The sequence below is a fragment of the Arvicola amphibius genome, chromosome 4 (genome assembly GCF_903992535.2).
Source record: "Arvicola amphibius chromosome 4, mArvAmp1.2, whole genome shotgun sequence".
NCBI lineage: Eukaryota > Metazoa > Chordata > Mammalia > Rodentia > Cricetidae > Arvicola > Arvicola amphibius.
Window position 1 is genome coordinate 8,556,134 of NC_052050.1, and position 11,917 is coordinate 8,568,050.

Below are 11,917 nucleotides of genomic sequence, written 5' to 3' on the forward strand. Positions count from 1 at the left end.
TCTCCCTTCAGTGATTCTTTCCACTTCTTACCCACACTGCGGCCCCGCCCACATGTCCCTGCCCATACATGTGTGCCAGCCTCTCTCAGGACAGATCCACATTGTTCCAGTTGAGATTCACATGACAACCTTGTTCATAACAAGGCTCACATTCTCTTTGTCATAGTCCCAGGAGCCCGACTCCTGTTTACACCTCATCTCAGTTTGGATTTGCAGATTTCCAATGTTCACCAGCCACCCGTGGCTACCATATTGGGCAAAGCATGGGTTCTAACTCTCAGCTGCACAATGCAGTCAGCTGGGGAGCTTTCAAATGCTGAGGCCAGGGCTGGAGAGATGGCTCAATAGTTAAGAGCACTGGCTTCTCTTCCTGAGGAGCTGGGTTTGATTCCCAGCACCTATTCCGTGGCTCACAACCCTCCGTAACTCCAGTTCTGAGGAATCTGACCCCCTCTTCTGGCTTCTGTGGGCCCTTTGCATACACATGGTGCACAGATATACAAGCATGTATATGCAGATATACAAGCAAAACAGGCATATACATAACATTTTCTTCAGTGCTGATGTCTAGGTCCTAGCTTACAGCCATTCTAAACTTTTATCACAACCTTTTAGTGTGTGTGTGTGTGTGTGTGTGTGTGTATGTGTGTATGTGTGTGTGTGTGTGTGTGCGCCTGTGCACACGCTACAGAGTGTGGATGAAGGTCAAAGAACAACTCAAGGGTGTTGGTTTCTCTTCTTCCACTATGTGGGTTCTGCTGTTTGAACTCAGGTCAGTCTTGGCAGCAAGCACCTTTATTCGCTGAGCCACCTCATTGCCCCTGTTTTTATTTTGTTATTTGGGTTTTGTTGTTGTTGTTGTTGTTGTTTTGTTTTGTTTGTTTTGGTTTTTGAAACAGGGTCTCATGTAGCCCAGGGCATATATGGAGAAGAGTTATCATGGACTTCCAATCCTCCTGTTCCCATTGGGATCAGAGGCATACAACACCACACCTGATTTCTATGTGGTTAAAGACTGAACCCAGGGCTTCTGGGTGGTAGGCGAGTACTCTCCCAACTGAGCTACATCCCCATCCCCTGGTGATTTTAATTTAAAACTTGGCTGAGCTGAGTTCTGGGCTCCTCGGGCAGCTGTGAAGGACGCAGAATCACAAACCGCGGTAGTCTAAGGTGCTGTCCTGGCGAGGCGAATCCCTCCTCTGTTAAGGCCAGCTCTCTCTTTCCCGCCTTCCCTCTGAGGCCCACACTGTAAACAGAAATTAAGCAAGCTCCAACTTGGGTCACAAGGGAAGAAAACCAGAAACAGGAGAGTATTAAATTCTGTCTGACAGGCAAGAGGGGACAAGCCAAGCTCCCTTGTCTTCTTAGGGTTTGTTTACCAACAGGTTCAGTGGGTGTTTGTTTTACCACTGCCCTTTAAGCTGGCGAGGCATTTTGCATCCCCTCTGCCAGAGTGTTCTCTGAGAATCGAGGAGCTATTAGGAGCACTGGATATTTAACATGGCTTGCCCTGTGCCTCCCTGGGATCTCATGAAGGGATCAGAGGCATTTCCATGGGGAGTCTCCATTCTGGAGAGAATAAAGGCATCGAGATGGTAGAAGACCAGGACACTGCCAATTCTGCACAGTCTATTCCTCTTTGCCCTAGACGAGTGAACTCTCCATCTTCTCAAATAGAAACCAGCCAGACTAACCGCAGGGACTCAGGTTTTTTTAATGCATCCAGAAGTGATTGTTTCAGGGAACTGATCAAATGAGGCATGAGTAATTCAGTCAGAAGGAATGCAAACACAAGCTGGGTCCCCTGGTGTCTGGGTTCAGCTCCTGGCCAGCCAGGGCAGCTCTCACACACACCTGAGGCCCCTCCTGACCAGTTGGTCCCTTACACTTCAGGGCTGCCAGAGGCCTGGTATCCATGTGGGATCAGAAACTTATTCAAGGCTTCCTGGAGGCTGGAAATCAGGGGAAACTCCGCAGAGGAGGAGGGGACACTCACTCCATCTTTTCTCTCTTTGTTTAAACTCTGTGTATGTACATAGGGAAGGGTATGTGCATATGACTGCAGGTGCTTTCAGATGCTGGAAGTGTTGTTTCCCTCCCTCGGGACTGAGATTATAAACAGTGTGAGCCCTGTGATGTGGATGCTGGGAAGAGAACTCGGATCCTCTGCAAGAACAGGATGAGCTCTTAACCACTGAGCCGTCTCTCCAGCCCTTCCTCTCTGTTTGGAGGGTATCAGTTTCAAATAAATAAACTCAGCAACTGATCCAAGAAGATAGTTGCTGGATTGTATGCACGCGGGCAATGTATATAGCTCGCTGTCTGCTACTGAGTCAGGATGTCTGTTGGTTAGGCCACCAGCTTTTGTATGTCAAAACCTTCCAGTAGAGAAGATAAACTGACCCCTCTCTCCTTGTCTAACTAGTCTGTCACCCTTATTAGCAAATAGGAAGCTTGGTCAGAGGTACAATGTATCTGCAGGTAGGTGATGCTGTTCAGTGACTTCTGCAGGATCCTTGGCTAGAGAGATGGCTCAGTAGGAAAGGTGTACCTGCTGCATAACTGTGAGGACCTGAGTTCAGATGCAGCACCCACCTAAAAAGCCTGGTTCAACCATGCATGGTCTGTAACTTCAGCGCCGTGGGAAGTAGAGACAGGATGAGATCTGTTGGCTTCTAGGTTCAGCTCAGGGTTTAGTGAGAGACCATGATAGAGGATGACAGACAGGACACCCAGCATCTTCCTCTGGCTTCCGTGGTGTGTGTGTGTGTGTGTGTGTGTGTGTGTGTGTGTGTGTGTGTGTGTGATCTCCTGTTTATAATCTGATAAATGGTGTCCCCGCACACACCAGGACTTTGAGCTCTGGTTTTCTCTCTCTGTTTCCACAAGCCTAGCATCCTTTCTCAAGACTTTGAACAAGTTTCTTGCTTCTTATTTACAAGTATAATATTCTTATTTACAAGTACATTTATATTCATCACTTATACTGTTTACAAGACGTGGAGGCATAGCTCCCTATCCCCTATGCTAAAACACCCAAAACAAAGAAACAAACAAACAACAACAAAAAACACAAGAGTTTGCTGATTCACATAGGAAAGGAATCCAAGGATTCTGGCTTCAGGCACAGTTTGGTCCAGAGGCTGAAATTGTATCCTTAGACATCTGCTTATTTTTCTCTCTCAGTTCTGCTTTCTTCAGTGTAGGCTTTTCCCCCAGGTTCTGTGTTCTGGCACGATGACTTCCCAGAAACAGTTCCAAACCTGTGTCCTCCCTGGTTCATGCCTAACAAAAACAGGCTATCCTTTTTCTGTAGCCCCGGGGGTTCCAAGTAAACCAGTGTGGTTCACTGTGAGCAGAGAAGGAACGGCATTACTCTCCAGGGCAGGCTGTTCTGCAGCCTGAAGCTTAGCATGGGACCCAGCTGAGTCTCATAGAGGAGGCTCCCTACAGGCACCTGCTAGGACACCAAGGCAAGAGAAGAGACCTTTATGGCGGAGCCTGTGGATTCCTTTTGGGCAGAAAGCATGTACAGAAGTGATGCTTAGGGTTCAAGTCCAGGCTCTGCTGTGGGTGGCTGTGTGGTTATGAACAGGCTCTGGGAGATTTCTGGGATGTCTTTCAGAGCATGGCAACTGTGTTTATGGGAACCATATGAATTAGTGAGTTAATCTATCCAGAATGTGAGGTACTGTATCTGCCAAATAATATTTGGTTATATTACGAGGCCACAATGCAAGTTCTTCTGTTTACTGATTGTTGAATAGAGCAATGAATTTCCAAGACTCTTCTAAAGATACACCATGGAGGAGACCACCCAAGCCTCTCCGCCAGCTAATGAGAGTCTCTGAAACCCTGGGATGAACTTAGTTAGCAAAGGCATGTATTAGCTTTCTGCAAAGGTTTTATGAACTGAATATCTCTGAACTTCAGTCTTAAAAGAGTCACCTAAGTTCATCGGGAAAATTGGGGGCAATGGCTGGGGAGAAGGTTCGGGAAATGTTTTTTTTGTTTTGTTTTGTTTTGTTTTTCGAGACAGGGTTTCTCTGTAGCTTTGGAGCCTGTCCTGGAACTAGCTCTTGTAGACCAGGCTGGTCTCGAACTCACAGAGATCCGCCTGCCTCTGCCTCCCGAGTGCTGGGATTAAAGGCGTGCGCCACCACCGCCCGGCTAGGGTTCGGGAAATGTTGGTCATGCAAGCAAGAAGACCAGAGTTCCATCCCCTAAGACTCACATAGTCTCATCCTATTGTAATCCTGGAGACAGGGAGGAGGGGATAGGCAGACCCTGGGGATCCTAGCCAGTCAGTCCAGCGGAATTGGCACATTCCAGGTAATTGTGAGACTTCCTGAAGAAAAATGACAGAGATTAACGATTAACCTCTGGTTTCTACACACACACACACACACACACACACACACACACACACACACAAAGAGAGAGAGAGAGAGAGAGAGAGAGAGAGAGAGAGAGAGAGAGAGAGAGAGAGAGTAGGGAGCCTTCGTTTATGTCTCGTGAGCCTACTGTCAAGACACAGAGCCCGGGTGACAGGTTTGGAATCTGGAGAACACTGTCCCCCTGTGGTTGCCTCCGCACCACAGGAAGGGCAGCATTCAGATGTGTGCCTTTGCTTGCTTTCTGCTTTTGCTGTCGTGGCCTCCCCAACTCTCCCTCCCCAGGGCTGCTGTAAATAAAAGGCCATCAACATTGTAATACCTCTTGGCCACCAGGCTTTCTTCAAGTCAGAACTCGAGTCTTGAGGGATTTCACTTGGGCATACGGCATTCATACTGCCTTCTGTCCCTTTTGACACACGTTCTCAATAAGAGCAGCAGGCCCATGTGGGGGTCTCTTCCCTCCCTTATGGTTTGGAAGGGAACTGTTCTTGATAGAAAGCACCTGGTCTTTCAGGAAAAGCCTATTAAGGAAATCCCAGTGGGAGGAAGAAAAATCACACTTAAGTCAGATCCGTCCACAGCTCCTCTGCTCTGCTGTCTGGATTCAGTGTCTATTAAGTCTTCTTTGCTCATCCCCGGTCCCTAAGCCCACAGGGAGAAGTAGAATGCATTCTTAGCCTTCCTTGGAAAAGAGGGGGTTCCAGGGAGATGTGAATGAATAACTACTCACCCCACCAGCAGAGCAAAGGCATATTTCCACACATGTTCATCGTGGGGACCCAGGGAGTCTATTGGACTAGTTACAAGAATGTGGGTGACCCCCTAAAATAGCTGCACCGCTAGAAAGTCTCACCCCAATGTTGATGACAAGCTCCTCAAGCTGGATGGATAGTGTCCCTCCCTTCTGTTAGTGCTCTATGTTCAGCGTGGAGGGAGGCATGAAGGGGAGTAGCTGAATCTCAAGTGAGGGTCGATGAGCCTCCCACCCTTTCTTTCTGTGACAGAATGCCGCAGGCCTAACCTTATGAAGGGTCTTCTGTGGGCTGTCACATCTGTTCTTACTAGGACGACAATGGCAGTCACACTCTGAGAACTGTGGTCCCCAACAGCTCCAATCCTACTACATCCACACTGCATCCATAGCACAGGACTGGCTTCATCGCAGAGCGCTTCATCTTTGGGATGAATAATCTGTCATGGAGGACGCCATGTGTGGTGTAGCACACTCAGCAACATCCTTAGCCCCTGTCCACACCATGTGCCCGAAGTTTTGAAGGCCTACTATGTACCAGGCACTATATAAAAGAGGGGAAAGAAACAAACAAAACAAAAAACAGTTGGTTTCCACCCCAGAACTCCATAGAAAATACTAGGACAGAGTTAGAACAGCATGCCAAGTTATATGAGTGTGTAGACTGTGGGTTTGTGCGGGAGCATAAGATGGGTGGAAATTGATGTGTTCTTTAAACTGTGTCACTCAGTGTCATCCTGAAGAGTTCCATCTGGCCTGGGGCTTCCTACTTAGCATCATGCCTCTCTTGAGCCCCTCAAATCCATCCCTCTGTCTCTCTACAGTGCAAGGGGAACACCCGCTAGATGCCACTGGGCTCCTTCTCTTTAAGAGGAATTCCAGATCTTCAGCCTCCTGGAAGGCATTATGGGTAATGCCCCAGCTGTGCCAGACATCTGGGTGAGAACTGCCAGTGGAGGCCAGTTCTTCCAGAGATCTCCAAACTCTGCCTCTGGGATGAAATGTTAGAGTGATCTTCTGAGACCTGAGTTCTGCAGTAGGCCATGTGTCCTATTCCCCATTTCCTGCTGGCCCCAGAACTCTAGGAAGTGACCGACTGGGTAAATCCAGTCTAGTCTAAGGCAGGTCCTCCCCCCAAGCCACCAGCAGAGTCTGGAGTGATTTCGGTCCTCTCCAGAGAACTCACACCCTCCTGGGTGCCTTGTCCTCTGAGAAAGTCCCCATCCAATGTCCCACACTCCGTAAGCTCTGCTGGCATGAGGACATCTATCCTACCCAAGGCCCAAGAGAGTACAGGGCACAAGGGAGACAGGTGAAGAAGGCGGTTCTAGACCAATGCCTTTTATTTCTGTTGGGTTTGTTGGTTTTGGGGGTATCCCAAGTTATGTATCCTCAAACTTACGACCTTTTGCTTCCACCTTCCAAGTGTTCACATTGCAGGCGCATGTCACCCGGTAGAGCATATTCCGTTGTCTCTTCATTAAAATCAGATTTGTGTTCATTGTCCTCTTCCTCCTTGGAGAGAGCATTTCATTTAAACATATAAAAACAGTGAGAATTCTATACTGCCGTACAGTACAGATCCCATAGATCCCGTGTGGTCAGCAGCAGCAGCTCAGCTAAGCCATGTCTTGCCCCTTTTTATTCTCAAGATTTGTCAGCACACATCAAATGGGGGCCCCTGAAATGAACTCAGCATGCAGTGTGAAGACCCAGCTACCAGGGGCAGCCAGCTTCGCCACAAGAAAAGCACAGCCAGGGATTTAAGTCACCATTTTGGAAATTGCCAGATCGGCTCCCTTCTGAACTGTTTATAGAGACAAACCCAACATCCTACAATTATATCCGACTTCCTTTTGGAGAGAAGACCCAGAAAATGCCCACTCTTTTCTTCCCTTTCATCTGAAAAAGCTGCCCCCAAATTTCAGCCTTTGCCTATGTAAACACAGACTTAGAGGCGTATAGGGGAACACCCACCTCCAGGGGGGCTTTTATCTGCGATTATCTTATCGGGATAACACTAAACCAGCCCCTGGTAGAACAAGGCTGCTAGTCTTTGCGCTCAGTTTCTGTTCCCAACCACCAGTGAGGTTTGTAAATCCACCGTTCAAGGCGGAAAACAATTTGAAAGGCAACATTGTTTCTGGACAAGGCTGTGATTGTGACAAAGAGATTGTGTGGCTCCCTTCAACTAATAAATCCCCTGCTGGGTTCTGGCGGGGAGGGAGGAGTGGTCGGCAGAAGGATGGGGCAGCATGTTAGCCAACCTTCCCGGACCCATCTGAGGAGTTGATGTAGAGAAGTCATTCAGTACAGAAGGGCTTTCCCAGATCCCCTGCAGTCATGGGGGTGCTAGGTTGTGTTTTGAAGATGTAGAGGGGCAAAAGTTTCTGTGATAGCATTTCTGGGGGTGCAGGGGACACCTGCCACCAGTGTTCTGCCTTGTAGGTGACCGGGTGTGTTGTGTGGAGCAAGCTCATTGTATACGATGCCTAGATGTTTGAGTGGTGTGTTTGAATGTCTGTGTGTATGTGTTCGTGCCTGTGCAGGTGCATATCCACATGCATGGGGAGGCTAGAAGTAGAAGGTGACTCTGTCACTGCCACAGAGTCTCTCACTGAGCCCAGGCCTCTCCAATTAGGCCTGACTAGCTAGAAAGTCTCCATGGTCCTCTTGTGTCCGCCTCCCCCAACCCAGAGCTGATGTTACAGATGTGGCCCGGTGTACCCTGGTTCTAACCCTGGCTCTGTGAGTAGAACTCAGGTCCTCATGGTTACCCAGCAGGTGCCTCACCTCATGAGCCACTTCCCCAGCCCCTCTCTGACATCTCTGAGATGGTTTGGTGTCAGTGGTCTCAGATGCGACTTCACAGGGTGGGTGTGCCGGATCTCTACCCTCTTTCTTCAGCCATCCCCTGGCCCCATCTTGATTCCAAGCAAAAAGGGACACCTCACCAGGAGAGAACTAGGCCACGAACTGTATAAAAGTCCAGAGAGAAACCATAAATGGTGCATAAAAGTTGGGTGTTGAGGGTTATTAGCAGAAATAAAACAAGAACGCTGCGGGCAAGGTGCCAGAGAAGGCTTTGGACTTGGATCAGCACCCCAGGCCTTGGGCAGGGCCCCCAGTTTTGCTTATAAAACGTAGACACAAAATGTAGCTCCAAGGCTGCTGTGATAATAAGTGGGATCTTGTGTGTCAGTGTCTACTGGGGCATAGCACACATGTCAGAGCACGCCAAAGGCAGGCAGTAACAACAACGTAGCAATAACATCACTAGCCTTACAACAACTAAAAGTGGATACATGCAGGCACCACAGAGAGGGGAACAGGTCACTGTGGACGAACTGGGAGGCTCCTAGTGGATGTAGCTGTAGATTATAAGAGAATTTATGGGGAAATCAAAGAGTTGGGTTCGGAGTCCCTCACTAAGGGAGTGTGTTTTATTGGTTGAGCATCTGACCACAGCTGGGGGACTTTCAAGAGTGACAGAGGTGGCAAGGGCCGTCCATCCAGCCCAGCACGAGCATAGACTTGGAGGTGAGATCTGGGGTTCACTGTGGAAGGACCACTTCACAGCCCCAAACCTTTGCTCTGTAGGTGGAGATTAATGCCAGCCACCTGCATCCTGTAGCTGTCCTGTGGGCCCTGGGCAGTAGTGACCACTCTTTTGTACTTTGGATTCTTCTGCCAATGGGATGGAGGGCAAGGATGCAGAGGCTAGGGGGTTCAGACTTAGCACCACTGCCCATTTTGGTCCCTGGAACTCCCAGCTGAATACCAACATGTCTGATGTCCTCTCTTCTCCTCTGGAGACCCTCTGCTCCCTCCAGCCCACCCATCTCTGTTCAGGCTCTGCGCCGACTGTAATTATAAACATTTTTCTTTGTTATCGTCTGTGTCTCCTCCCAGGCTCTGCCCCATCGCAGGGTCCATCTGCCCATACCTGGCATCCAGGTGTCGCACATGGTCTCCTGGGGCTGCTATAACAAACTGCCACAGACTTGGGGACTTGGAACCATAAAGGCTAAATCTTGGAGGCCAGAGTCTGAAGGCAGAATTGTAGCAGAACCTTGTTCCCACGGAAGGCTAAGGAAGGAGTCTTGCCTCTGCAGTTCCTGGGGGCTTCAGGCTTCCCTGGGCCCAAGCTGCATATGTTCCCTTAGCTGCCATCTTTGCAGGCTTCCCCATCCTCTCCATGTCCAGCTCCTGTTCGTATCTTGTGAAGACACCTGGGATGGGAATTGGGATCCTTCCTGATAATCCAGGATGTCCCCAGACCCAGACCTTCCTTACAGCTCAAAACTTCCTTTCCAGATTTTTACAGTCTCTGGGACTCAGTTTTGTCGTTGGAAGCTGGTATTCGATTCCAGAAGCCTTCCTTCACCAGAAGTGTCTCTTGGAACAAATGAGTTTTCATCTATAACGTTCCAAGTCCCCACAGGCTTCAGAGTCCCAGTCGGGGTCAGCAGTGAAGAGCCCTGGTGCTTCTCCAGAGGTCTTAGTTGTGACGCCCTGCACCCACATGGCGTTCCCAACTATATGTAACTCTAGTCCCAGGGGATCCAGAGCCAGTGTCCTTTTCTGGCCTCTGTGGGCACCAGGCATACATGTGATACCCAGACAAACATGCAAGCAAGATACCTGTATCTATAAAAATAAATAAAAATGAGGAAGACGTAAGCTTTTAACTTCCTCTTTCTGCTGCCATGACTTTCACCCCATGCTGCCATAATGAACTCTTCTTCTCTCGGGAACCAGAACCCCAGATAAACTCGAGAAGTTGCCTTGGTCATGGTGTTTTATCACAGCAAAGGAAACGTGACTACACACACCATCCCCTTCTGTAAGAACCAGCAGCTGGGGAGATGGCTCAGTCAGTAGGTTAAGCATGAGGACCTGAGTTTGAACCCCAGAACCCAAGGGGTTTTTTGTTTGCTTTTGTTTTATTTAGTGGCTATGATAGCATACTCTTATATCCCAGGACTAGTGATAAGGAGGAAACAGGAAGATCCCAGGGACTTCCTGGCCACCCTCTTAGCCTATTTGGTGAGCTCTGAGCCAGGAAAAGGCCCTATCTCAAAAACGTAGATGGGGCCTAAAGAATGACATCTAAGGTTGTCCTATGCACCCTCCCCCCCCCCACACACACACAAACCAATCTCTCAGAGAGCATGCACACAGCCCTAGGTCATAATAGCCAGTCGTACAGGCTTTTACAGTCAACCAGTCTTGATGGCACTTACTCAGCTCTCCCCTAGTAGCCCAGCCGGAGCTGTAAATAATAGAAAAAATGGGTAGGTGTGGCTGAGCTTCAACAAAATGTCCCTTATGAAACAGGACGAGCTCCAGGCCTCAGAACAGTTCGCCAGTTCTTCCTGTAGGCCGTAGAGAGCTATGGATTGTTCCTGAGCAGAAGAACAGTGTGGCGAGAATGTGGGGAGTTGCTGTGGCAGCTGCAGATGCAAGAGAAAGCTGGCTTTTCCTTTCACGTTGTTTCTCAATGGCCTTTGCACTCTGAGGCCAAGGGCAACTCTCCCAAGGCAATACCGTATTTGCTGGTGCTACTGAGAAGCAAAATTCTTGCCATTCTGGAACCACCCACGGAATGGATGGTTGACTGATCTCAATTTTAAGGATAATATCTAACAATGAGGCCTATGTGCCTATGTGTGTGTGCCTATGTATCGTCCCCTGTGCGTGTGCCCTTGTGTGTTTGGTGTTTGGAATAGAACCGAAGGCTTTAAGCATGTTATTCATGTAGTCCATCACTGACCTGGACCCACGTTTGTCCAGCATGGTCAAGGCTGTCCAGTAGAGCAGCCCTACTGTGTGCCCTAGGAAGGATTAGTACCTCCCCCTTTTGCGCAGTCATGCCTGCATGAGGCCCTCTCCCAGCCTGGCATCCACTCCTGTCTCCAGCAATACTGTGTACGTCTCCTGAGCCCTTCATTCAGCCCCTCGTGGCCTCTTCTCATTCTTCCTGGCTCCTGCGAAGCACAGCTTCCTCATTCAGAGGGGGAAACAGGCCCAAGCAGGCCCAGGGCAGATCCATGGCATAAAAGCACACTTGTTTCCTTCAGGTTCACAGTTAATCAGCCCAGACACTTGACAATCACCTCAAGTGGCCTCCACAGCTAATGGCTCCTTTCTTATTTATACTTCACTTGGATTGTTTTCCACTGGAGTCAGGCCATCCACGCACAGAGAGGGGCCTGCTGATGGATGCTATTTGTGTGAAGTTGGGCACACCAGAGTTCGAGTCCTGGTTCTCTGGGGTGGGGATGATCTTGGAAGCATTTCTTAGCATCCCAGCGCTTCCATTTCTGCTGGCATAAAATGGAAGTAATTATATTCTCTTGGCAGAGATGCCCCAGGTACCACAGGGTATGCAGACTTGGCTTGCATTCGAGAGACAACTGCCACTGTTTTATTAGCTTCATCATCATTAGCATTGTGCGCCTCCCATTCCAACCCGCTTGCTCGTGGGAGTGCTGGTCCCCAGGTTCAGGATCTCTGGGTTTTCAGCAATGCTTTGCGACTCTTACTGGCAGGGCTCTCCACATCCAGGGTGGGGTGAGGGGACCCAAGCCTCGTCATTTTCAGTGTTCCTGCTGAAGAAAAGGATTTCCATGCCTCATTCACTTGGCAGGTAGCCATTCTAGAAGCCTCCAGAGAGTCTGTTCCAGGTTTTGACAAAGCTTGCTAGTCTGACCAGCAGATATTTGGTAGATATTTGGCCAAGAAAAATAAGCATACTTTTCTTCTA

The 11,917-nt window shown here is 49.1% G+C and overlaps 1 long non-coding RNA gene across 3 annotated transcripts; it reads right to left on the reverse strand.

Annotated features, from left to right (window-relative positions):
• Nucleotides 1-2,872: 2,872 nt before the first annotated feature.
• LOC119811956 lies at nt 2,873-10,628 on the reverse strand. 3 transcript variants are annotated; one of them, XR_005285028.1, is made up of 6 exons: nt 9,095-9,726; nt 7,942-8,124; nt 6,554-6,663; nt 4,717-5,692; nt 4,235-4,348; nt 2,873-3,349 (listed from the first exon to the last, which is right to left on the reverse strand). It is a non-coding gene; the product is annotated as an uncharacterized LOC119811956 (long non-coding RNA). The 3 variants fall into 3 exon arrangements; XR_005285029.1 differs by lacking the exon at nt 9,095-9,726 and adding an exon at nt 10,395-10,628 and having other exon boundaries at nt 4,717-6,663; XR_005285027.1 differs by having other exon boundaries at nt 4,717-6,663.
• Between the last annotated feature and the right edge of the window lie 1,289 nt (nt 10,629-11,917).